This window comes from Phyllostomus discolor, chromosome 6 (genome assembly GCF_004126475.2).
Source record: "Phyllostomus discolor isolate MPI-MPIP mPhyDis1 chromosome 6, mPhyDis1.pri.v3, whole genome shotgun sequence".
In the NCBI taxonomy this organism is placed as follows: Eukaryota; Metazoa; Chordata; class Mammalia; order Chiroptera; family Phyllostomidae; genus Phyllostomus; species Phyllostomus discolor.
In genome coordinates, this window is record NC_040908.2 from 143,177,177 (window position 1) to 143,204,243 (window position 27,067).

Below are 27,067 nucleotides of genomic sequence, written 5' to 3' on the forward strand. Positions count from 1 at the left end.
CTTCTGGCGTGCTCCATTTTGAAGCATATCTATGATGCACAGCACACACCAGTAAGTCCACTACCTGAGCAGTCCTCCCCAAGGCATAACTGAGTGTTATTATGTTGGAATATTATATCAGGGGTTTACATAATGGGAGTGGCAATACCACTTTTCATTTAATCTCACTATTGAACAAAATAATTATTTGTTCAAAAACCAGTCATTAAATCATCAGTTACAATACTTAAAACTGCCAGTTCAATTTACTGATTAAACCATTTGGATAATAACCTACAAATCATCCATTTTGAAAAGAAAATAAAGCCACCTAGCAGAACTGAAGCTGTGTGTTGGGAAAAAAATAACACCACACCATGGAAACAACTATGAAAATAAGCCTAATTATGTTGACATGACTATTGACTCTTGTGCATTATGTGTATAAATCATTTCACTTTGCAAATAAGCTGTATCTGACAGGTATTTAGTAAAATAAAATGTTGTTACGAAGCCTTCCATTTTATTTAATTGTGTACTATAAATATAAAATGAGTTCAGAAAACAACATGAGAATCTCTCATTTGAATATGAAATTGCTTCTGCCATCGCTACATGAAATGAGCTGCTTTTGTTGTTGTTTCCCCTCTTCTCCCCTCCACCATATGCTGTGGTGCTGGGTTTATTTTCTCTCAAGCGCAGCTCTATTCTCTTCATAAAGACCATATGACTCTATACATATTCCCTAACCTTTCAGAGACCCCTGAGAGGGGTCTTTTCTGGGTTAATATCCAAAACCTTCTAGGATCTCATTAAACCTTCTTTACAGCACTATCACCCTCTCTCCCCTTCAAATATGGCCTCTATTTGATATGTTAGTTGCTTATATTGCTCATCCCACATGTAATTTTCTTCAAAACCTACCCATCCTGAAAGGCAGTAGCAACACAAAGTAGTGGCTCCAGTGAGCCTATGCAGAATCGCCCATCACATCCATTGGTTCTCATAGTGAGCTCAAATAAACATACGTTCTAAATTGATATAAACCACAAATGCAAGTTGGGAGGCTGATAAGGAGCATTCTACTCATTATGAGGCTATTCACTAGAATTTAACTACTCAACCTGTAACTAAGTAGATCAAAGGGAACACAGGATCTAGGACAAATGCAAGGGGCCTGACTCTAATGTCCTTCCTGTTTTTTGGAGATGTAAACTAAATTTGAAGCTGTTAATCAGCCCATTAAAATAAGAAGTCTGCTTGATCAGAGTAGGTCAGAGTCACAGATCCATGCTTTTTATTCAGTGTGGCTGGGGGACAGATTGCATGGAGAGTCAAGAATGCTCTTATTAACATGCAAGTTCTATCTGGAAAAAGTCTAGCCATTGGTAACATAACAAGAATGGTTTGTATGACATCAATGTAAACTGGCAGCCAGAGAGAGTGGACTGGCATGTGCATGCATGAACAATGATGACTTCACTGTACTAGTCACTGTACTAGTGAGGGCAGTAGACACTGTTGAGTAAGCCAGTGTACTGTGTGGCCATCACATCCAAAATTACTGAGCAAGTAGAGCAATGAATCTGCATCAGATTTTGCATTAAGCTTGACCATTCCTCCACAGAAACTATTCAGATGATTCTGAAGCTATGGCTGCAGCTATGGGCTCCTGGTGATTGGCAGCTGCATCAACCGGCCAACACGCCTGCTCATATATCATATCTCATGCAGAGGTTTTTGGAGAAAATCAAATCACCCAGGTGACTCAGACCCCCTATAGCACAGATTTGGTGCCCTGCTGCTTCTGGCTTTTCCCAAAACTAAAATCACCTTTGAAAGGGAAGAGATTTCTGACTGTCGATGAGATGCAGGAAAATACAATGGAGCAGCTGATGGCAGTTGGAAGAACTATGTGAGGTCCCAAGGTGCCTACTTTGAAGGGGACTGAGGCATCGTTGTCCTAGGTACAATGTTTCTTGTATCTTCTTCAATAAATGTCTTTATTTTTCATATTACATGGCTGGATATTTTCTGGAGAGACCTTGTATGTCATTATTAATGATGATAGATATCCATATTATTGCATTCTATTTCTAACCACACCACTAAACCTATAGTTAGTTAGGTAATAACCCACCATATAAATAAAATAGCGTATGCTCATTCTGCAAACATAATAAGAAAACTCACCTAGGTGGGAGTACCCTCTCAACTCATCCTTTAGCCTAACCTTCTAAGTTGTTTTGAAGACAATGTTTTAAGGCCAAGCTGAAGTACCAACAATGTGGGACATTTTTTAGATATATCTTTGGGTTGTTCTCTTGGGTTCTCACATTCCATTTTCCACAAAAACCACTGGAGGGGACATGAGGAGAGCAAGCCTGGTATTGGCCATAGTCTTTATTGTGCCATTTATTAAAAGAACAAAAGATGTGAGTAAAGGGCTATTGATTTAGTTTGCTGCTTAGACAAGAGAATTGATTCTCCTTTTCCAGATAACTCGGGTCCCTTTTCATCTCTGGATCCTGACCCTTTGTCCCCACCAGTGTCATGAAGAGAGAAGCCAGAGAGAAAGCCACATATAGACATCCAAATGATAAAGATGCCTATGGAGTAAATGCATGTGCTTGGCCCACTCTTATGAAAATAACGTGAGAAAGAAGCATCTGTATCTTACAAAAATGGAATTGGGCCAACTGAACTTTGCACAGTTCTCAAATGAAACAGTTAATGGGTGACATAGTAACGTGTCAGCTTCCAAAAGTAAAGATAAAGCCAAGAGAACAAGAGAATAATAGAAGAGAGTTATTTCATCTACTTCTGTGTGAGATGTATGTACTCACTGAACAGAAATGAAAGGAATTAATATCTAAAGCAAATAACTGTATTCTTAGCACTGAGGGCACTTGATGTTGGTTTTGTAGTGAGGTCCTCCTAACGACCCCATGACGTCCCCATTTCACCGATGAGGACAGCAGGAAAGAGTGTAACTTGCTCAGGATCACACAGCCCCATGTGGCGGAGCTAAGATCCAAGTGTAAATCTCTCTGACTCTAACATGCATGCTGTCTCTCTTGGCTGAGCAAGTACAAGTATGGTGCTATTTTCTGTAATAATTACTAGAGGATGACATATAGGATGACTACTTAAGAAGAAAAGTGAAACCATTCTGACAGCCTAAAAATAGATTGAGGTTGAGGAGAGGTTCCAGTGCCAGAGAGGTTAATTAAAAGTAGATATTTAATAAAGTTTTCATTGAAACATAGAATGGCAGCTGTAATCAAATCCATGAGAAGGGTAAAGTATACAGGCTCCTAGTGTGTGAAAGGACAGAGCTATTTTTGAAATCAAAACAGTAACATGAAGAGATTACAGTTTGACCCATTTCCTGGCATAAGAACTTGGTATTTCCAGATTGCTTCAGAACACCAATAACCTTACCACAGCTTGAAAATATTATTTAGGATCAACAGATCTGCAGGCAATGTTGAGAATGGATGCTGAGGCACTTGAAACAGATTTATCTATTACTTAAATTAAAAATGTTATTAACGTCTTAAATGCAGAGATGGCCTGGGGGCCAGATGGCTGCACAATCCCATGTTCTAAAGCTCACAGAGCACATTTGATTTTGGTTTTGAACTTACAGTTTCCGCACTTTCAAAAATGTTATTAAAGCGACATATAGACTGCATTTTCAGTAATTAAAAATGACTTTTAAAAACTTCTAAAATGTTTCTAGCAGACAGAAGACACAGATTTATTTCAGAAATGATTTGTGAGGGTAAGTGATACAGCATGAATGGTTATTTCCCCCAGACTTTTGTGTTTTCCTTCGGTGCCAAATAGGGAACATAAAAATGTATTCAGTTATTAGGGATTGAACCCTGTTTCTAGAGGCTCCAGTTTCACTGAGTTTTTAAGAAAAATGAATTGCTTTTGGGACATATAGAATATTTTATCTACAAAATGGTAAACCATTCCAATGAAAAGTGAAAAATGCATTCTACTGTTTAGTTACTTGGAAACATCTGGATATTCATCTAAGCATAGCCCCTTCAAAACACATTTTATTTGGCTTTGTCTCTATGAACCATGGAGATGTTTGTCTGAAATTATCACTTTTATCTGAGTTGTTGATAGCTTCCTCTGGAAAGAAGTAAAAATGATATTCTAAAAACCATCAGAAAAATATAAAAACTCAGGAACCACCCTAAAAAGACAGTGTTAGTATTTGACAACATGGACTTTGGAGTGGGTTAGATCTAGGTTTAAATCTCAGTGACAATATTTAACAGTGATTTGACTCTGGGTAATTTACGTTTAACTTCTCCGATATTCAATGTCCTTGTTAATCAAATGAGGAATTTAAACAAAATAATGTATACAAAACATTTACATAATGCTTGAAATACAGCAATAACTCAGTAAATGTTTGCTATCATTAAAACATTATGTTGTATTGCATGAAATTGCCAGTGTATGACAGATTTGTCAAACGCAGGAAGCTTTATGTGATTTCATGTAGTTCAATGTAGCATTGTGAATTCCAAAAGCAGTGAAAGGGAGGGTGAAAAGTGAAAGCCTAACTTGCCCAACTAGGTCAAAAAAGAAGAATTTCTCAAAAGGCAGAAGGAATCCAAGAATACCTGTGTCAGACACACAGTGATACCAATAAGCTCAGAAATTATATTGAGTTTTTAGAAGAGAAAATGTGAAATTCACCCATGGGGTAGACGGAAAACTTTTTATGAAGTCTGAATATTGAGGGTGATGAGAGAGTATCTACAGGCCTATATTTTTACTGATAATTTTTTAAAAGGAGTCTTGAAAGATTAAAATGATATAAAAGGAAAACAGCACAGAAAATAATAAATTAAACATACTCTCTTGATTGAGTAAACTTTCTATGATTTCAACTGAGGATAACAGTTTGATGACAACAAAGAGGACTCTTTTTCCCGATTCATATTTTTTCCAAATTTTTAAAAACTGTCATTGAACATGGTTTTTTTTTAAGTTTTTTCATACCCAGAGAAAAAGTAGTAAAAACATTATTTTTATTTTTAGAAATTTCAGGCAATGTCCATCCTGCTTTTCATATGGATTAAAGTCATTCTGGTGGGAAGATTTGGGGGGTCATTCTTGGAAAAACACCAAGGATATCCTGAAAATAGAAGGAATGTGTATTGGGTAAGAATCAAACCTCCTCTAGAACCTTGAACCAGCCTGGAATTCCCAGCATCACTGCCCACACATTTCAATTCTATTCTTGTCATGTATTTTATGCTTATTCCATCCTTCAAGTAGAAATGCACATCAATTCATAAAAATGAATGTGTCCCTGAGATTGTTGATTGTAATAAAACATTCCACAATTGAATGTTTTTTAATATTTGCTTCCAAAATATAAGGTTTTCCAAGAACCACACAATGCTAAATAGACACACTGTACCAGACTTATATTCACAAAAGAAGAAGACGTAGAAGAAGGAGAAGAAGAAAAAAGAAATACATATTAGAGAATGAAGACAATAGAGCTCTAAGATGAAGTTGGAGAGGTGAACAGGGTCTCCACCAAGGACTCTGAAGGCCATATTAAAGCATTTTATTTTATTTTATTTTATTTTATTTTATTTTATTTTATTTTATTTATTTTATTTTTCTTATAGGTAAGATGGATTAAAGCAAGCCATGAAAAAAATTCAGCTTGCTGCTTAGAAAATTTCACCCTTATGGGAGGATAGAGAATAATAAAGGAAGAGAATCCACATCAGAAAATAATTTTGTCATCCCTTCAAGAGATGGTGGTGACAAAGACTAAAACATCTATTGAGGCCAAGGACTCAGAGACAGAGTCTTCTTTTCGATCAGTTCTCTGGTCTCCAAGGCAGTGTAACGGTGGATAGCAGTTGGGAAAGGGTGGGCTACATTTCCACCACAAGCCTAAGGACTGTCTTGGCAAGTTAGTTGTGCCATTTAAGCATCGAGGACCATTTGGATAAAAGTTCTTACCTCAGCAAGTTTTAGCGTTCCTTTAAGCCAGAAATTCCCTCTACTTTGTAAACTCAACTATCAGGAATTTTGTATGTGGAACTGACTTATGATGAACAGGGATTTTTGCCAGTAAGCTCAAGGAAAATTTCAAAAGGCACAAGAGAAAATGATTGAAAAGACTTATAAAGTCACATGTACAGGGAGTTCCAACCAAGATGGAGGCATAGGTAGAAACCTGTCGTTTCTTCACACAACCAAAAGGAGGATAACAACCAATTAAAATCAGTAAATGATCAAAAGTGCCAGAAAATCAAACTGCAAACTCTGACAACCACGGAATAAAAGAAGCAGTCGAACAGAACAACCATAGTACTGGTGGCGGATGGAAAGAAATCACTGTGAGGCAGCGAACCTTGGGGGTGGGGCTGGCTGCCAAGCTCTGAGGCTGCATGGGCAGGGCTGACTTAAGGGGAAACTGAGGCTCAGAGCTGGCTATTGCCACAGTGGGAGAAACTCCCAGTCTGACACTAAAGTCTATTGAAAAGTGCACTAGAGATGAGCAGGGGAGTTGCACTGTTCCCTCTCTGGCCCCTCCCCCACAGGCAGTGTTACAACACGGGGAGGAGGGTTGCCCTGCCTGGGTGAATACCTGTGGCCCCACCCCTTACAACTTATCAGGTGTGCCAAAAAAAAAGAAATAGGGCCAAAATGAAAGAACAGAGCAAAACCTCAGAAAGAGAGCTAAGTGATAAGGATATAGCCAACCTATCTGTTGGAGAATTTAAAACCCTGGTAATCAAAATGCTCACAGAACTGATTGAGCTTGGTCAAAAAATGAAAGAACAAATGAAAGATGCCCAAAATCAAATAAAGCAAAATATTCAGGGAACCAACAGTGACAGGAAGGAAACCAGGACTCAAAGCAACGATTTGGAACAAAAGGAAGAAATAAACATCCAACTGGAACAGAATTAAGAATTAAATTCTTAAATTCTTAAGAAACAAGAATTTAAAAAAGTGAAGACAGTCTTACAAACCTCTGGGACAACCTGAAATATTCCAATATCTGAATTATGAGGGTGCCAGAAGGAGAAGAACAACAGCAAGAAATTGAAAACTTATTTGAACAAATAATGAAGGAAAACTTCCCCAATCTGGTGAAGGAAATAGACTTTCAGGAAGTCCAGGAAGTCCAGAGAGTCCCAAAGGAGTTGGACCCAAAGAGGAACACGCCAAGGCACATCATCATTAAGTCACCCAAGATTAAAGACAAAGAGAAAATCTTAAAAGTAACAAGAGGAAAGGAGAGAGTTACCTATAAAGGAGTGCCCATTAGACTATCAGATGATTTCTCAAAAGAAACCTTACAGGCAAGAAGGGTCTGGAGACAAGTGTTTAAAGTCATGAAGGACAAGGACCTACATCCAAGATTACTCCATCCAGCAAAGCTATCATTTATGATGCAGGGCAGATAAAGTGCTTCCCAGATAAGGTCAAGTTAAACGAGTTCATCATCACCAAGCCCTTATTATATGAAATGTTAAAGGGACTTATCTAAAAAAAGGAAGATCAAAAATATGAACAGTAAAATGATGACAAGCTCACAACTATCAACAAATGAACCTAAAAAAATAAAAGAAAGAAAAGCAACGAAAACAAAAGTTAAGCAAACAACTAGAACAGGAACAGAATCAGAGAAATGGACATCACATGGAGGGTTTTCAGTGGGGAGGTGTAGGGGAGGAATAGGGGATAAAAGTTACAGGGAAAAAGAAGCATAATTGGTAGGCATTAAATAGACAGGAGAGGTAAAAATTGGTACAGGAAACAGAACTCAAAGAATTTATATGTACAAACCATGGACATGAACTAACAGTGGGGGGGATGTGGGAGGGTTGGGGGATGCAGAGTGAAGAGCGATAAAGGGGGGAAATTGGAAAAACTGTAATAGCATAATCAATAAAATATAACTTAAAAATCACAGGTACAATTTGATAGGAGTCAAATAAAGCAGTGCTTAGGGGAACTGTTTCAGATAAATATACAGTCCATCTTTCTTAATCTATATTTTCTCTCCTATCTGATATTTTCCTCACACATGCTCTCTTCTTCTGTGCACACTGACTTTCTCTGCTTACTCATGGCATCAGCATCCCCATGACTTCAAACTACTTAGGACTTTGCTTTGCCTCCTACTCTGACAAAAAGTGACTTTTCAAAAACCCAGAGCCTTCTTCCTTCTGAACTCTGGCATTTTGTCTCTTGGTTCAAATTCTTTTAGGCATCTAGATGGGAAATTTCAGTTAGCGGTTGCTTTCCTCTTAGTTCAAATGTCCACCCCGAAAACAATTTATTTTCACACTAGGAGACTTGGGTAAACCTGACTGCCCATGTCAAAGTTTGCCAGCAAGTTGAATCAACTTAAAAGAAAAAGCTGAGCCTAGAAGAAACTGAGTTCATACACAGATTAAAAAGACAATGATAACTACAGTAATGTTAAAGACTGAAAAATAGAAAAACAACTTAAATGTTTACCCTAACCAGCACCTCTAGAAAGGAAATCAAAAGACAATGTGGATAAAGATAATGCTTACCAGCTTATCTTTAAGCCTTCCTTGATCAAGGGAGACCGAGCTTTGGGGATCTCTGATTTGTTTTTGTGCTGTTATGTTCCCTAATAACCCCAACCACCTATGTTATGAAATGCTATAAAATTTAAGGACAGACTGTTGCTTCACTCTTTCACTATACACATATCACTGGCCTGGGCTTGAAAGTTTGGAATGTGAAGACAAATGCTATCCTGGTCTGAGACACGTGTTTTTCCCTTTGGAGACTCCGTCACTGGGCTACTCTTGGAAGACGGAGGAGAAAAAATGAGACATCGCTTTTGGTTGAGTGGGAGCCAATAGTGGAGGAAGATGGCTGAGGATGGCTCACAAAGTGCACTCCATTTTTCAAATCTCAGGCCTTTCCTATGTAGGATAGACACTCTAGAGCCATCTAGTGGTGTAACACCATTGAACTAACGCACTGAGAAGAGCCAGGTTTAGATTCCAGTGGAATCTGTCTCTGGGAACCACCTCACACAGAGGAATCTCTCACTTCAGGGAGGCAGCTCCAGCTGCAGATGGCTGAGTCTAGGAAGGCAATGCACAGCCTCTCACTCTCCCTCATTCCCTCAGACCACAGCTTCCTCTAGCACCCGTCCAAGATGTCCATAATAGTCAAGAGAGCATTTGTTTCATAAAACTAGAGTTTGTTGGTGGTTCTGCTACTGACTCACTCCTATATAATGCTACCCATTTTCAAATAAACATTTTTTTTGCTGAAGTTGGGTTGTCAAAGGTGTGTTCAATGACTTTAACCTATAAGGATAGTGCTATATTTTGACTGATATAGGTGGGATTTGAGGAAAGAAGGAATGGAGGCAAGTTCCTGTCCCCGAAACTGAACACCAATCTTCTCTGACGATTTGGATTGGATGGGACTGACTGGCAATAGTTGGAATGGGTTTTCCTTAGAAACTGCACTGGTAGCTTCTTTCTACTCATTTTACCTCATTTCTTTTACTTGGTAATCTCATGGCAGTTGTTCTCAAACTTGAGCATGAATCAGAATCAACTGAAGTCCTGTTAAAATACAGATTTGGGAGGGTCTGCCCTTAAAGTTTCTGCTTCATGTAGGCCCAGGTAGGGTCCAAAGATTTGCATTTATTGTAAGTTCTAAAGCAATACTGATAGTGTTGCCGGTGGGCCGGTCCTGTGGGTGCACTTTGAGCCCCACTGATGGGGGGATCACCACGTGGGGGCTCCCCTTTTATTTTTTCACTGACAATCACAAGACCCAAACATTCTTTCAGAGCTCCTTAATATCCAACAGGTTTTATTGTTGGCAATGTTTTTATTTTTTAATAGACCTGATTCTTCAAATGACATCCTTCACAGGATCCCAATATATAAAACAGATCAAAATTAAGTGACTCTAATTAAAATGCATGTTGGGCACTATCAACTCACCTGTTCTTCCTCACTCCCCACAGATTTCTACAGTGGATATGGGAACCCTGTCAGCAGAACCCCTAAGCCATCATAGGGAATTGAAAAACCAAATCATTCATTAGCATGATTGCTGTCCCTTTAGCTCTCTGCCGATGGTCACCAGCTACACAGTTTCTCAGTAGGTTCTGGTCATCATGCCAACATCTCTCTCCAGTTGTTCCATCTCAGCCTCCAATCCCATTTCTTACATAATGTTTCTTGCACTTTACTACTATTTTCCATTGGGTGAGCATGGGGGAGAAGAGTGTGCATTTTTCTTGTAAGGATAACATGTGATGACAAATTTTGTTTCCCAGTATAGTGGTGCATGTATTATTGGAATGGGGTAAAACATCAGTCCTGCTGGAGTGGGCTTTTCTGCATAGCCTGGGTCTTCAGTGCTTCAGGAGTGGAGCGTGAAGGCTACCACTACCCTGGATACTGCCACGGCCACTACTACACCACCATGCTTCCTACCAACCCCTCCCACAGCTGGGAAGCAAATTATTTTAGTTGACATTTAATATATTACTTATCCCAAACAACTACAAGTATTAACTTGGGAATACTTTTAAACCATATTTTTTTAACTCAAGATTTCTTTCTTTCAATAGCCCAATGCTGGTTTATTACAGAGAAGATAGAGGGAAAGCAGGTTAAGAATTGTCCGCAATTTGCAGAGTTTCTAAGCCACAGCCTTTATCAAGCTACCTATAGAAATATATAACCATGTGAATATTTATTTGCAGTATTATAGCTATTTCTCTTTTTCTTTCCAAGTCAGTACTTGAATCTAAACCCTTACTCAAAAGCAGAAAGGTGGAAGATTATGTCCCCCTGAGCTGAGCTTGCTTTGGGATATAAACCTAGAATCACTTCACTTCAGCCTGCAGAGCTGTATTAATTCCTGGGGGATAGACACCAAAGAAGAAGGGCCCCATGAGTTTACTGTTGGAGATACAATCCACTTTGACAATCCAGGGCAAACAGACCAATCACGTTACAGGCAGGTGCACCTTTGTTACACTTGCACCAACAACATAAAGGGGAGTTTTGGACACAAAGAAACCCACTGGGAAGTACTTGTTCACTTTTGGTTTGTTGTTTTCTTATTTGCATAGACTGTATACCAATTTCTGTGCACATAGTTCAGGTAGTCAATATTCTTTCTCCAGGAATTTGCATTAGTTCCCATACCCATTGTCAAGGATATGTTCCTTAATCTGATCTACAGGAAGACCTTGATCTAAAATCATTAATATTTATAATATCTGTTTCATACCTTATTGGGGAATGCAAGGCTCTCACAAAGAGTTCAAGGGCAAAGTTAGCTCAGGTAAAGTATAGATTCAGAAGTTAGGAATGAGAGGAATGATTCAGAGGTAAAAACTAACACTTTGTACAAAAGTCAGTCCTGGAGATGTTACCAAGGATCAACATTAAAGAATCCAAACTTATGTGTGGATTCAAGAGGTGAAAATTAAAGTTAAAAATGTTTCTGAACATATGCAGGAATATGGAATTAAAGTAGGTCAAGGTCATATACAAAACACATAATAAATGGAAACTCTATTTCATAGGTTTGTGCTGCTAGGCGTATACAGGGCTCAGCAAAAGTAGGTTTACAATTGTTCATGTAGAAGTAATACAATAATTAATAAATAATGATACAAGAATAAACTGTGTTTTGTGTACTCGTAATTGTAAGTCTACTTTTGCTCACCCCCGTACATTGATGTATGTATTCAGAATACACATATAATATGTCATAACAATTCCCAAATGTTTGGTCCATTTCTTTCTATTCCTTACATTAGACACACCTGGTAGGTCTGAAAGGGGATTCTAAGAACAGAAAAAAACATAATCCAAACTGACTTTCCAAGGGGACAATAATGGATGTAAATGGAAAAATATGATAGCATCTTATTGTTTTGTCCTCCAACCCTTAGGTGTTGGTGTCAACTACTATGTCACCCACATTGCCTCTTTATTTAGTCCCCAACTAGTTCACTCTGTGGATACGCAGCACTTAAAACCTCAAAGCAAAGTCTCAAGGGAATTCTTCAAAAGACATTCATCAGGGCCTTCCTACAAAGACTGCTTAGGCACCCTCCCCATGGCAGGGTGTGGGAGGTGTGATGTTAAGAAATGAAGGTAAGTTGTCAGACTTCATATCACAAGGTGATATTGAAATTGAAAACATCCTCCAAGGTTTACTGCTTTAGCTGTAGCCACTTTTCTTTCTCAAAATCAGAATCTATATGTAACTCTCTCTCTCTATTTGCTACTTTTACACTTGAGAAAGGAAAGGGAAAAAAAAGTATCCCCCCACTACCCACCCCAAAACAACTGTTCAATTTTTTATTTAAAAAATGAAGTATTTTATAATACACAGAGGAAATTTGGATGGTGGTCCAAATAAATCCTCCAAACTGACAGACCTATGATTTTTCAAGGGTTTTTACAAAGGCTATGCCTGTAAGCCAAACAAGCATCATCTATGGGGAGATTTTATTTGTGTGATCAATTCATATCTGGACAGGTCTTCTGCTGGTTGGCATAGCAACTAACTGAAGTTCATTGAACTTTTAGATGTGTTTGCTAACAGTCTAAAGCTGATTTTCGCCCCATGGGGACCAGAAAAGGCTTTCTTTTTTAAACCTTTCCAGTTGCATTCAGAAATACATCATTCTCCTCAAACCTATAGCACACATGCTTGAGATTTGGAAAGTAATATTAAAAAAATTACTTCTATCATATAATACTATGATTTTTCTTCTATTTCCTGGAAAAAAAGGACTAAAGTTAAATATGACTGTTTGTATGGATTTCTAGGTCTTTCCATGGCAAGCGTAGGAGATTCTTTCCAATAATTTTTTGTTGAAGATTTTATGGAAGAAGGCTGAGCAGTGACTTTGCAGAACGTTGGCATTTATTTTGGCCTTGATAAAGTTTTAGGCTTGGAAATGTTAGGTCTTCACTTCTTAGTTAGGTGCAGCTCTCCAGTAATTTGATTTCACGCTATGTTTGTTAAACAAGAGCTAACCAGTGCATTTTCAGAGAGGAAATCCTGTCATAAACGTGTGCTAAGCACTGTGAAACATGAAGAGCAGGAGATGACATTAGCTTTTCAAAAATTCATAGTGCCATTTTTAACAAGGACTAAAGGAAAAGGAATAATGTGAAAAAAAAGTCTCTGCTATGGGGAACAATATAAATAAGACCCTCAGTGGACAAATTTCTAGTTATATCCCCCCTTCTTTTTGGTCAATTCCCAATTTTGAAAGCCTCGTTACTATAAAAACTGATGAAGCTTAAAGTGTAAGGTAGTTGTTTCCTCCAGAATGTAATGCTGACCTCTGTGTGTCTTAGAAGAGCATCTTACTATTTAAAGAGGTAAGAAGAAAAGGTAGCTTTTTAAAAAATCACCCCTTTATGAAGAATAGAATTGAATGTTATTCTAATTATGTATACAAGGAATATCCTTATTCTTGCTTCTTAAAGTTGCCAAGCAGTATCCAGTCTTCCCAATTTCACAGATTGTGTTTGCCTCGCTTCACCTTTCCGGGGTGTAAGAAAGCGGCCGCCAACACGGTTTTGTCGTCACTTCTCCACAGCTGATTCGTCAGAGACCAGGCTGACCTGATTAAGTAATTACCATCTGAGTACTCACCAAACTGTTTCCTTCAAAACGGTTTGGACCCCAGTCCATCCTCTGCCAATGGGGCTGTTACACTTCAATGACTTTACTGATTAACAACGATTAGCTCAGGTTGCTGACAATGTGTAACTGACCACCGCTATTTATAAACAGCTACTCACTAGCCTTGAACTAAGGCATGTGGTTTTGTGGGCAGTTGGGCCCAGCCTCCTCTGTCTGGGGTATTTTATAATGGAGCTGGTGTATTGTATGGATCTTCATTCATACATGTCCTCTTTGAACTGAAGAGACTGCCTTTGTTTGATTCAGAAAAGGGGGAAGTGAGAAATGTTGAGAGCCGGGGTTGCAGAAGGCTGTGGGCATATGGAGAAAAGGAGAGTTGAGTGCCAATTCTGAACAAAACCCCACTGTGAGATTCGGAAGGGACTGGTACAGTGAAGTTTAACATTAACCTGTACTGCCATCCTGTGGAGCAAAGGAGAAATTTTTAGCCCAATGAACAAGCAGCAAGAACGGCATGGAACTAAATAGGAGGCCAAAGGCTGACTTCAAACAATACACTTTTAATTAAAAATGTCTTGGAGTCCACATTACTGCTTCCAATAACAGGCTTTGGGGAATTTTCTAGAGTATTAAACAAAGCAATCCTCTGAGACGAACAGTCTCTACGGACCTGAGGCCAAACCTCTCCTACACAATGGAAAAAAGCTGAGGCTCTGGACCAAGGCTCCTTCACCCAATCTCACAAACCAAGTAAAAATAACGGGAAGTCCACAGACAAAGCCCTGTGAAGGCTAGACTAGAGAAAAGAAGCAAAGGCAAGAGACATAAATCTCAATAATAAATGAGTGTGATTAAAAAGGAAAGGATAGAAGAAAGCATGAGGTTTGAAACCAAGTGACTCTGAATTTAAGCTCTGACAATCGTTTACCGAGAATTCTTAAAGGAATTATTCCCTTTTTCATGTCAAAGAAAAATTGTACCAGGTGGAGTGGAACAGGCAAGAAAGGCATTGTTTAAGGCCATTGAGTAGGGGTCGAGAGCTAGTGGAATAGTACAGGGTGTCTTTAGGGGGCAGGCTGGTTGAGCAATGTGATCAGATCATTCATGTCTGTGACCCGATGCTTATGGAAGTCAGGTTCCTGCCCTCCCACAGGGACAGGGTGATAGGGGCTCAGCAATGAAGATGACATTTGAAAGGGGTCACCCACGTCCTTGAAGAAGACATTCCTAGGTTGTAAAACTGGCAAAGGCAAGGAGAACATTTACATTTCCAAAGAATGGAGAAATATTTTATTGGGAGTTTTCTAAAGCAAATGATCATTAAAAACAGAGGTCAGGGGCCTAAAGTTGGGAAGAAATGCATAAAGTTGGGTCAAGGGGGACATGAAGGCCCTCTGGGTGAACCAGCCTCCCAATCTGTAAAATGGCAGGGTCGTTCCAAGCCTCCTTATCTGCAAGCGTGAATGTGAGCAATGAGGAAAAATAGAGAACTATGTGAACATTCAGTAAACCACTCAATGCAGTCAATTGTAAAATATTTTTACTATTTTTTTCTATCCTACTTTAGAAATATGCACAGATTCAATTAAAAGAACTAAGGTGAGAAAAGAAAATTGTTTTTACAAAGCAGAAGCAGGTCTAATAAAAAATCTCCAGTTCAGATCTAGTTCTTAACCATGGAGGCTTAAGAAAGTCATTCAATTTCTCTAAACCTTCAGGGTCTGAGTGTGCCAACACTTAGCTCACAGGATAGCTATGAAATCTCAATGAGAGAATGTGTAAAATGACCAGCACAGTTTTGGCACTTAGTGAATAGTAGTAGAATCTGACAATGCGTATAGTACAGCCCTGTGTTGTGGGATCATATAGAATAATTTTCTTATTCCTGATTTCATTTGTACATCTGTCAGCTGTTTTTCACAAAAATGTGACATAACAAACCACCTGTGAATCCAGTGTCTTACTAAAATGAACATTTATGTCTAGAAAGAAGGTATGACAATGTGTGATAGGTCTCTTGCTGCTTTTGCCTAAAGCTGAGATTCGAGTGACCTGGGCTGCAGCAGGCTCAACTTGAACCCAAGCTATAGGTCCATTTCAGCTCTGCTCCATGGGCCTCTATGCATCCTGGGGCTAGTGAGTGCTGACGGTGCGCTCTTCTCATAGTGAAGGCACAAGTGGCAGGATGCCAGCCTTTGCTCATGACATGTCTGCTGAAAACCAACTGGCTAAACAAGTCACGTGGGCCAACTGAAAGGCATAGAGTGGAAATATACATTATTCCAGAAAGGCAAGAGGGTGAATATATGATGTTACTACAGAAAAACAGGAGATTAAGCCCCATAACTCAATTTACCACTAAGTAGCATCCATTATTTATATGCATTGTAGTTCCCCTCCCCTACCTTTGTGCCCCATATTGTCAGGTCTTTGGGGGTGGTTAGGTATGGGAGTAGAGGAAGTGTTTGATGAGAAAGCAAAATCTCAGGGCAAAGGTGGAAGTGCTTTTAACATATTCCCACCACGTGTTTGGAGAAAAACATGACCCCCCAAAACTGTTGCATCCTTTTGCAAAAACATTTTGTTTTGTAGGAGTCTGTAGTTTTCAATTCTCCTTAAAGCTGTGCCCTCATTGAGAAATATTCCTTAACAAATTAATGAAATGGGGATGGCAGGCCACAGCGAGGAACTGGAATTTGCCAAGCACAGGGGAAGTAGGCAACTATCAAAAGGTGAGCAAGAGATGGATAAAAATGAGTATCCCCCCTTTTATCTCCTCGCCTCCTACTCACACCCCAACCAACAAACCTGCGTCATTTGAGCTGAAAGAAGAATTCATCTCTGAATATAGATCTGAGTTGAAATCATTCAGCAATGGTCCTACTGTGTCTTTTGAGAACAATGCCATCTCTCAAAATAACTGTGTTTTCAATCGTGACCTTCAGTGTGTCTGAAAGTCTGTGATGATGAATGGTGAATGTGAATGGCGTGCCTACAGAATACAGCCTCTTAATTGCTCAGAGAAGTCACATCAGATTTTCAAACTTCTGTTTATGCCAATGCTTGGAAAAGATCATGTATCTGGATCTATTGTAGCTAACCGACTGAATCGGGGGTGAAATTTTCCATTTGAGCCAGCTACTCCGTCTTTTATGAAACAATCCTGAGAGGCAGGGGGGCAGGAAGTCCATGCATAATGATGGTGTGTACCCACTGTAGAGTCAGACCTGTTCACTTAAATTGTGGCGTTACCTTTAACAGCTGTGTGGCCTTGGGCAAGTTTGTAATCCAAGTCAGTAACAATATCTGCAAACTAGAAATCGTCGTCACTCACAGAGTTGTTGTGAGGATTTAGTATGCTGATCTATGTAAAATACAGCAAACAGGAAGTACAGTGACTACACAAGAGAGGACAGCTGTTGTGGTAGCTATAACCATGCATTCAGGAATTTGTTTTCAGCAAAGACTAAGGTAGGAACACAGTTGGCTCCCACAGGGATGAAACCTGAAGTCTGTGTGACAAACCTTTGCAGTGGATCAGGCAGGGGTGGGGGCTGTGGGGTAGGTGGGGACAGAGTCTGATAAGACAGGAAGGTGGGGTATAAGGAATGCACCTGGAGGGAAGGGAGACTAGAAACAGTAAAACAATAACAGTAAAGCAATAACAAAAGACCATTTCTTCAGCTACATCTTCTCCAAGGCTGAGCATTGAAACTTTGCTCCTGGAGCATCATAGTCAGGTTGATGACCCTGAATTTAGTGGTTATGGTAGTAGAAAGTATGCTTTCCAGTTACCAGAATAAAAGAGGGAAGGGTGCTCTGATACTTGCTTAAACATTATTCTGCATGTGTTTGTGAAGGTGTTTTTGGATGCGATAGACATTTGGGTCCGCAGAGTAAAACAGAGTGCCCTCTCCAGGAGGCTGGGTCTCATCTAGTCTGCTGAAAGCCTGCATAGAAGCAAAAAGCTATGGGAACATCCTCTCTCTTTTATCAGACTGTCTTGTTGGAACATCGGTTTCCTCCTGCCTTTGGACTAGAACTGAGAGTGGAACTGATACCATTGACATTCCTGGTTAACCAGCATTTGGACTTGGACTGGAGCTATACTGCCAGCTTTCCTGGGTTTCCAGCTTGCTGCAGAATTTGGGACTTCTCAGATTCCCACAAGATCCAATTCTATGTATATATATATATATATATATATAGAGAGAGAGAGAGAGAGAGAGAGAGAGAGAGAGAGAGAGAGAATTTATATATATATATATATATATATATATTTATATATATATGTGGTTCTGTGTCTCTATAGAACCTAGACTAATGCAGAGGGTGTTGTAATAGAGACAATTCTAGCACAGTAGTACTGAAATACTCAGAGGTATTTGCACTTAAGATGTGAGGCAAATTACACAGGGAATTCCCTTCCAACATCTATGTTCTAGGGAAGACAAATTATAATCAACATCCCAGGTATCTGTCAAGGAGAAAAGCAGCTAGCTCTCAGGAAGTCCACCTAGAACAAATGTTGGAGGGCATTCCTGAAAACTGAAAAATAAAGTGCCTTCCATGCAAAGTGGATCGATCACGGCCATGGGGGAGGATAGAAGCAGGGCTGGAGATTCTGGGAGACTACACAGAGACTGCTGAGAGCAAGTCACATGCGTTCCAACTGAAGAGGGAGTGGGAAGGAAGGGAAGACTCCCCACTTTGAAATGAAATGGGATTGCCAACACCAGGCTTTAGCCTTGTTGAGATATAATCCTCCTTTGGAGATGAGGATTAAAATTGGGCCTCAGCTGAGGCATGGGGTACAACATGGTGTTGTGTTCTTAGGAGCCAGGTGGAAACCTGGTCACCAGAACCGAAACATAAAATACAGGAGGGCTGGAGGCTGATATGACTGGGTGTGAGGCACCTGTGCTGGTAGTTTCCTCCCAAAGCATCCAGATGAAGGGCAGCTCTGATCCAGGCTCTATAATGCTTTATAGATGAGAGGCCTTGACAGGACTTTCCTCTTTTTTTTTTAGATTGTTTTTACTACCATCTTTATTAGTGCAATGGAAAATGTGTCTTCATGCTATCATTCTCCCCAGGAAGTCTTTCAAATACAATTACCTTCTCACACATTTGCTGCATAACAGAAGTCTGGAGTGGAGAGTATATTTGAAATATACTTGAGAACTATTGGCATCCAAGGTTGAAATGAACCCAGTGCCATTTAAATCTAGGTGAAATTTATTTAAACTCTTCTGAAGTATTATTATTGTTGTTGTTGTTGTTGGCACTATTACAGATGTCCCCATTTCTCTCTCCTTTACCTCCCTCTGCTCAACCCCCACTCCCCCGGCCTTCACCACATTGTTGTCTGTGTCCATGGCTTATGAATATATGCATATATGATCTTTGGCTAATCTCTTCCTGTCCCCCCATCTCCCTCCCCTCTAAGATCTTTCAGTTTGTTCCATGTATGCATGCCTCTGGTTTTATTTCGTTCATCAGTTTACTTTTTTCATTAGGTTTCACATATAAGTTATATGACATGGTATTTGTCTTTCTCTGACTAGCTTATTTCAGTTAGCATAATGTCCTCCAGGTCCATCCAGTCTGTCTTGAAGGGTAAGATTTCTTTCTTTTTTTATAGCCATGTAGTATTCCATTGTGTAAATGTACCACATCTTTTTTATCCAATCATCTACTGATAGGCACTTGAGCTATTTTCAGATATTAACTATTTTAAATAATGCCGCCATGAACATAGGGTGCATATATTCTTTCTGATTGGTGTTTCAGGAGGCTTAGGCTATATTCCCGGAAGTGGGATTGCTGGGTCAAAGACCATTTCCATGTTTTGAGGAAACTCCATACTGTTTTTCACAGTGGCTTGACAAGACTTTCATGATTATTACATGACCAGTTAGGCTTTGGAGCAGTGAATCTGCCTGAAATCTCTTCTTCCACACTTATGGAAAGGAGGAGGTCCCTGTCTTCACCCCTGTCCAGGTTTTTCTATTCAGGAAGTTTTCCCTGCTGAAAACCCATAAAACAGGATATATTTACAGACAGACTCTTGAATTGCTGGCTCAGCTCACTGTCTTTACCATCTAATCTCAAATTGTTCTTTAATATCTGAGTAGTGACCTTGATATTGACTTTCTCATCTTTTACTTTACTACACCTTACACTCCAGACTTGATGCTCAATACTGTTTTCATAGAATCATCCTTGGATACCTTCCTTGAATTTGCTGAAGTAGAACAATAAGTGCGCAGGAGTCTAATTATTGAAATAGACTTGGAAGTTAACTTTCTCCATCTCTGCCAAAACTCTTGAAGACAAGATGGATTTATTGCTCAGACACGTGCAACAGAGGCTTTCTTTGACCCAACCCATGATTCAGAATGTGTCTGCTAAAAAACCCTCCAACACACTCTGGACAGCCATATGTCAATCTGTATGAAAGGAAGAACAAGGCAATAAGTTTCCTAGATACAAAATTTATAATATCAAGATTTTTAAGAGTTAGCATAGGATGCCAAGTAGCCTGGCAGAGAATCTCTGGAAAATTAAAGCAGAAGATTAGACCTTCCAGACAAAAGGTGATGGTTACCACAATAGACTGTCTTTCCTAATAATCTTTCCTCCAGCTCTTCTACCTCATGGATATGAGTAATCACTGTGTGCACTGATGTGAATTTGAATTTGAGAGATGAGAACTTACTGACTTTGAGAAGGTTAAAAACTCATTATAAATGTCTTTCTGTTAGAATTAGGTTTATATTGGAAAACTTCTCTGATTCTAATGTTATAGGGGCAATAAAATACCTTAACATTCAGCAAGCCAAACAGTTTCTGTTTCTTCCTGAATTTATTCTGATGCTCCAGTGGGAAACTATGCAGCAATTTTTCACCATTATTGAACTTCAGAAGGTTGTGAGACAGGTTAGCAAGAAACAAGGAAAATTCCCTGGCTAGTGGAATGAGGGAACTGAGACAAATGGCTAAACGAGTGACCAGAATGGCTGAGCAATTAACAGCCAACTAATAAATCACAAGACCCTGCCGTCCCTAACTGAAGATACCTAAGAACAGATGGTTTAAATCACCTTAGTCAGGAAGGTAGATAACAAAAACCAGTTAGATCCAGACCAATTCAAGATGGAGAAAAAAAACTGACCAGAGAACAACCCCAACACTCATTATACCATCATACGTCATAATGAAAATTGACATCACAAGTAGAAAGGGAGCCAAGGAGCCAAAAGGAACCAGCGCCCTGACACTTCCAGAACAGACTGTGTCAGGAACAAGACCCCTCCCAACCAGAATTTGGTCCCACAAAACTTGGAGACACCCCTTCCCCTTGAAAACGCATAAAATCTCAAGAACTAACTGACCAAATGTACAACTCACCCATGAGTTGGTCCATGTCCACTCGGTCACGTACTTTTTGCTTCTTTCAGAGTGGCGTCTGTGCCTGGCCTCTTTCTTATTCTCTACCTGAATAAAACTTGCTTTGTTCTCACTCTGACTTGTCCTTGAAATTTTTTCTGGGTGAGTCAAGAACCTGGAGGCTGCCTGGCACACAAAATTCCCAGACCACACTTGGGCAGGGCCAGCCCCTGGCATGAAAGTGGTCTGGTTACAGTTGCAGGTTACAAAAGCAATTTGTAGACTCTTTCTAGTCCTTTCCCTTCATTCTACTCTCACCCTTATACTTCAAATACTTAAGGTGAATTATTTGAATAAAAGCAACAAATACGTGTGAACGGATTCTGTTACCAAATCCAAGTTTGTGTGCCCAACACTTTGAAAAGCAAAAACTCAAAATGTCAGAGTTTGGAGTGAAGAAATGTTTATTGATCACAAAGTAGCCAACCAAGAAGATGGAATACCTAATGGTGCTTCCAATCTATCTTGTTTACTGGATAGGATAAGGATTTTTTAAGGGGTTAGAGGAAAAGGTATATGGAAGTGCTGGTGGGCCAAGTGTCAATTGCATGACCTTGGACCTTGGTTATTTATGGCAAAGAGCATAAACTCCAGATCTTCCTGGACAACAGACTATTTGCTCCTGAAAAAGTTCCAGTGTTTAAGTTCTGGTTTTGTCCTGGTCCTTTGGTTTGCTGTGCACGTTGGAGGTGGGAAGGTGGGACGAGCAAGATTTAGGTTCCAGATGCATGCAGCTGGAGGCCAAAGTTCTCTTTTGTCAGCATGCATCATGCATTGGCTATGTGACTTGTGTTTGGGTCTCTTGTCTCTGAAAAGCAACTCAGGACCTCATTAAATAAAATAGGACCATTTTAGGCTGATTCTGCTGTACTTATAATCCTGTGACTTGAAATGACAGATCCCAATTGCTCAGATTGTCCTCTATCTGGCAATAACTAGGCAGCCTGCTTGAATGTGACAAGGCAGGTAAGGCTTGTTTCTCAGGCCTTTTCCACTAGGGAAGTCTTTGAGCTGCTATTTCAAATGAGAAGGGAAATGTGGAAGCAGAAATAAGCTATGATATGGTGATTTATAATAGTATTTATTTATTTATTTATTTGGTCTTCATGTTCATATCTGGCACAGAGCTTCTAAAACCTGTGGAATTTCCTGTGCTGAGACAAATATTCTTTTTTATGTAAATGAGGTGACAGTTGGACTGTACTTAAGGATCTGGGCTGGTTGCCAAGAGAAAGAGCCATGTGATTAGAAGGTTAGAACTTTTAGTCCCACCCTCCTACCCTTCAGGGAGGGGGAAAGTTCTGGAGATGGAGTTCAATCACCAATGACCAATGATTTAATCAACCATGTAATGTATGAAGCCTCCATAAAAACTCAAAGCCATAGGTTCAGAGGGCTTTGGAGTTGGTGAGCATATGGAAATGTTCACCTGGATTTGCAAATGGCATCTGGCGTGTGTGTTGTGGGGCTGAGCCCTTAACCTGTGGAATATGATACTATCTCGAGATAGAAAGTGTCAAACTTCAGTTGAATCATAAGATACCCAGCTGTTGTCTGAGAGTTGCTTGTTGGTGTTAGGGCTAACTCCCCCCACATTGTAATGGGGTGCTGCATTCTTTCAAGCTTTAAAGGCCTTTCAGGTGTGGTCTGACTTTATTGTCAGGAATCCTTTCCTCTCCTCTGAGTCAGCCACCAGAAAGCCTCTTAGATACCCTCTCTTCTTGATACACTCACCATGTTCTGAGACGAAATGAGCTATGTGGGAATTTATGAAAGATATTGAGAACAAAACATTCTTCAATGAGTGACTGCAAGAAACTTTTTCTGTGTGTTTAAATGCTGAACTTGAATTACACTTGCATGTTAACAAAAACCCTTTATTATTTGAAGAAAATTCTCTAGAATGTAAACAGGAGCTGTCTTTGGGTTACGGGATTATGGAAGACATACCCTTGGAATGTTTCTTTTTTGCTTTTATTACTTTTTAAATTAAATGAATGCTATTTTTATAACCTAAAAAGGCATGCAGTTAAAATCCTATTTATTTTTATGAGCACTTTAATATTTTTTTATTTGTGTGGATGTGATGTTTGCATGCTAGGGAGGCTGCATCTCTGCATTATCATATTATGACTGCCTCTTTTGCTGGATTATACATTTCTTTTCTTTGCTCCTCAAAATTATTTTTAAGCTATAGTCAATGAAAAAGAAAATCCCAATCCATTGTGGTTTGCTTTTCTCACACCCAACAACCATTTTAATTTACTCAGACTAAATCAACTCACCAGGCTTCATTATACACCATAACATTCAAGAGACAATATACTCTTCCGTGGTCTATTGCATAGTATACCTTCCTATTTCCAAGGAGCCCACATAGAGCAGGCAAATCCAGAAGTAAAAGATTTAGTGTCACTAGAAACCAAACACGCACAATAATCATCTACAACCCCAAGGTTGTTCACAATTCTCCAAGAGGTCAAGAACAGGGGGCCTGAGAATGATGTTTAGATGTTGCTTGGGAACACCTGGAACAAGAAAGCTTCAGTTAGATTAACTGAAGATAAAACAACTTCTCATGAACTGGTATGCCCTGTCCAGGACTGATTTAATGTGTACAATACCACTGAGAGGTGGATGACATTATCCTCATTTCGTGGATGAAAACTTTGAAGATCAATGAGTAAAGTGGCTTTCCTGACCTTACTTATTCAGTATGTGGCAGATTTGGGATCTGAGGCCAGGACCACTGACTCCAAACTTCTATTTCATGACTTGTCAGAAAAAGGGCAATGTGTATATACAAGTATGAGCTATTCTGTATGAGCAGGTGGATAAGGGGAGGGGAGCACAATCAGAGGATGCAAGAGGGTGGAGAAGGTGAATGTTCATATTTTCACCGATCCACAAACCATACTGACCCCAAAGAACTCCTTTCTTCTCTTTCTTATAGTCTCCACATCATTCCCCCAAATCCAGTCTCTTCTCCAGGTTAGACTGTAAAATGTGCATGCTAAAGAAAAAGTCCCAAGTAAAGAGTGACCAAATCTCAGAGATTCTAGGTGATCTCTGAACTTCTAGGATCACCTTATTTTAAACCAACACATTCTCTAAAAACTGCCTTGATTTTTGAGCAATGTGAGGATATTAATGTTGGCAAGTCTCATTCCATGATTGACTGAGTAGGCAAACATTCAACTTCAAAATAAGTTAAATGGCCACTTTATGTCAAAATATCTGTAATCAGAGTGTACCAGGATCTAAAATCAGGCAGATGAAGGGTTTGAAATCTAGCCCTGACCAGATAAGTCAAGTTGAACGAATTGCTTCAATTCTCTGGGCACAGGAATAAATTACTAAGGTATACACTTACTCAAAGGCACACTTGGAGGTAATGAAAGAACTGGGCTTGGAGCCCAGGTCCATCGATTCCCAGCCAACTGTGTTAACTAAGAAATAGCCCACAGTGGACCCCAAGTAATTGATGGACAATTTTTAATTTGCCTATCTGGGGCCTGGACTCTTTTTCTGGGCTTGATGTCTTGATCACAGAACCTGTCTACTTCAAATGATAGACTCTGGGAACCCTGGCATAGCCACTTCCAGCTACCAGCCTCCACCTAGGAAAAAAAGGAGAAAGTGCCCTGGCTGGCATAGCTCAGTGGATTGAGTGCAGACTGCGAACCAAAGTGTCGCAGGTTCCATTCTCAGTCAGGGCATATGCCTGGGTTGCAGGCCATGACCCCCAGCAACCACACATTGATGTTTCTCTCTCTCTTTCTCCCTCCTTTCCCTTTCTAAAAATAAATAAATAAAATCTTTATAAAAAAAAGAAAAGAAAAAAGGGGAAAGCTTTTTTTTAATATGCCAGCAAGTATCAAACACTGTGATTTTTACACATTATCTTACATGTTCATGCGCATTATTTCATGTCACCCTACAACTGTATGCCATGATCATTGTTACTCTCAAATTGAAACTGGAGAAACTGAAGCCCAGAGATGTGCTACAAGTTCCCAAGTATCACAGGGCTAAGGAGTGACTACAACAGGCCTGGAGGTCCATGCCGTTTCTCTGCCCCGTGCTTTCCTCCAGGGACCACTGAGAAACGGGTTTGTTGCAGGTGTGAGAGGTGTTCATTAACCTACACAGTTGCCAGCACACCCTGAACACGTCCTTGGACCCCAGAAAAAAGGGAGAATGGAGAAGCCCGTTCTGCACAGTGGCCTGCACTGCTCTTGTCTCTCTGTCCTCGCCCTGGGTGGAGGTGGGGCAAGTTCCTCTCGTCACCTCAGAGGCCTATGCCCCACAAGGGCCTGAGGTGCCTCTTTGGCCACCCTTTCTTGGTCTGAATCCTGTTCATTTCTCACCACGGATGACCGGGACTCTCTGCAAAGAGCGGGTGAAGGAACACTGGTGTGGCTTTCCATTCCTCGTCCTTTACAAGAAATACCATTGGTTCTGGCTCCACTGCCTCACAAATCAAAACCGTCTACGAACCAGCATTAGGAAGCAAAAGCAACTCAGCCTTGCAAAGGTCAAGGACAGCAGAAATCCTGTGTCTGTGAGAAATAGGTTTATGTGATTTCCTGAGGCATTAAAAGAAAAAAAAAAAGTCGGCTGCTTTGGTCCACTAGATGGCAGCACGTTCTACATCTGGCTTCCTGCCTGCTGGTTTGGAGAGCTTGCCCCTCCAAAAGGAAGGAAAAAGGGAAAGACTGGGAAGAAAAGAGAATAAAGGGAAATGAATATTTCTTGAAGGTCTCCAGTGTGTCAGACCCCGATAGATACATTTTAAAATATATTAGTTAACTTAATTCCCACAACTCATTGAGGTAGATAAACCTGTTTTGGAGTTATGTATACTGGTATTGCATAGTGAGGATTTACTCTGTGCCAACCACTCTTCTATATACTCATCACCTTATTTAACTTCCTTATGACCCCAACAAAATGGGTACTATTATTAACCCTCTTTTACAGATGAGGGAACCAAGTTATAAAGAGGGTACTTTAAAATCACATAATTACTGAGCAAGGGAATTGGAAATTGTATATGGGAGGACAATATCCGAGTCTGTGAATGACTGGATACACTCCCCATGTGTAAGGAAGATTAAATAACTTCAAATGTGAGGAGTGACAGAATTGGAACTAAAGCCTATGATTCAAATATTTTGAGCATAAAATAAGTATTTTTCCATGAAGAAATTTTACATATGGGAACCTAGCCAAAAGAGTGTAGTTATCATCTATGATCACACAATCCAGAGAAAACTAGAAAACTACTATTAACTTTTCCCCTTCTACCTCACTGTGTGTGTGTGTGTGTGTGTGTGTGTGTGTGTATGTTATCACTGTTCCAATCATTTTGTATATATAGCTTTTGAATATGTTTATCTCACCTAATAATCAAGCATTTTCCTGGGCCATTAAACCATGTTGATAATACAACTTTCCATAAAATGCACGACATAAATTAACTAATTATACATGTTTCAGAATCTAGACTGGTCCCAGTTGTCACTATTCTAAGCCTTGTTGTAATGCCCTGCCTTGGCTACATATCTGAGCACACATTTCTGCTTCTTTCTGTAGGCAAGTTTTCTATAAACAGAATTCCCGGGTCGAAGGATCTGACCATATTTAACTTAATACTTGCTACCAACTCTATTTCCAGACAGATTACATCAGTTTCATTTCCTCCAGTACTGTGGAAGATTATTAGGTTCACTTACTCCTTTGCTTTCAAGCCCGTTCTCCTGCCTCTTAGGGACTATTTTGCCCACAGTCAGATTCCTTCTTTCTAAAATAGTCTGCCTCAGCCCTGGCTGGCATAGCTCAGAGGATTGAGCCCAGGCTGGGAACCAAAGTGTCCCAGGTTCGATTCCCAGCCAGGGTACATTCCTGGGTTGCAGGCCATAACCCC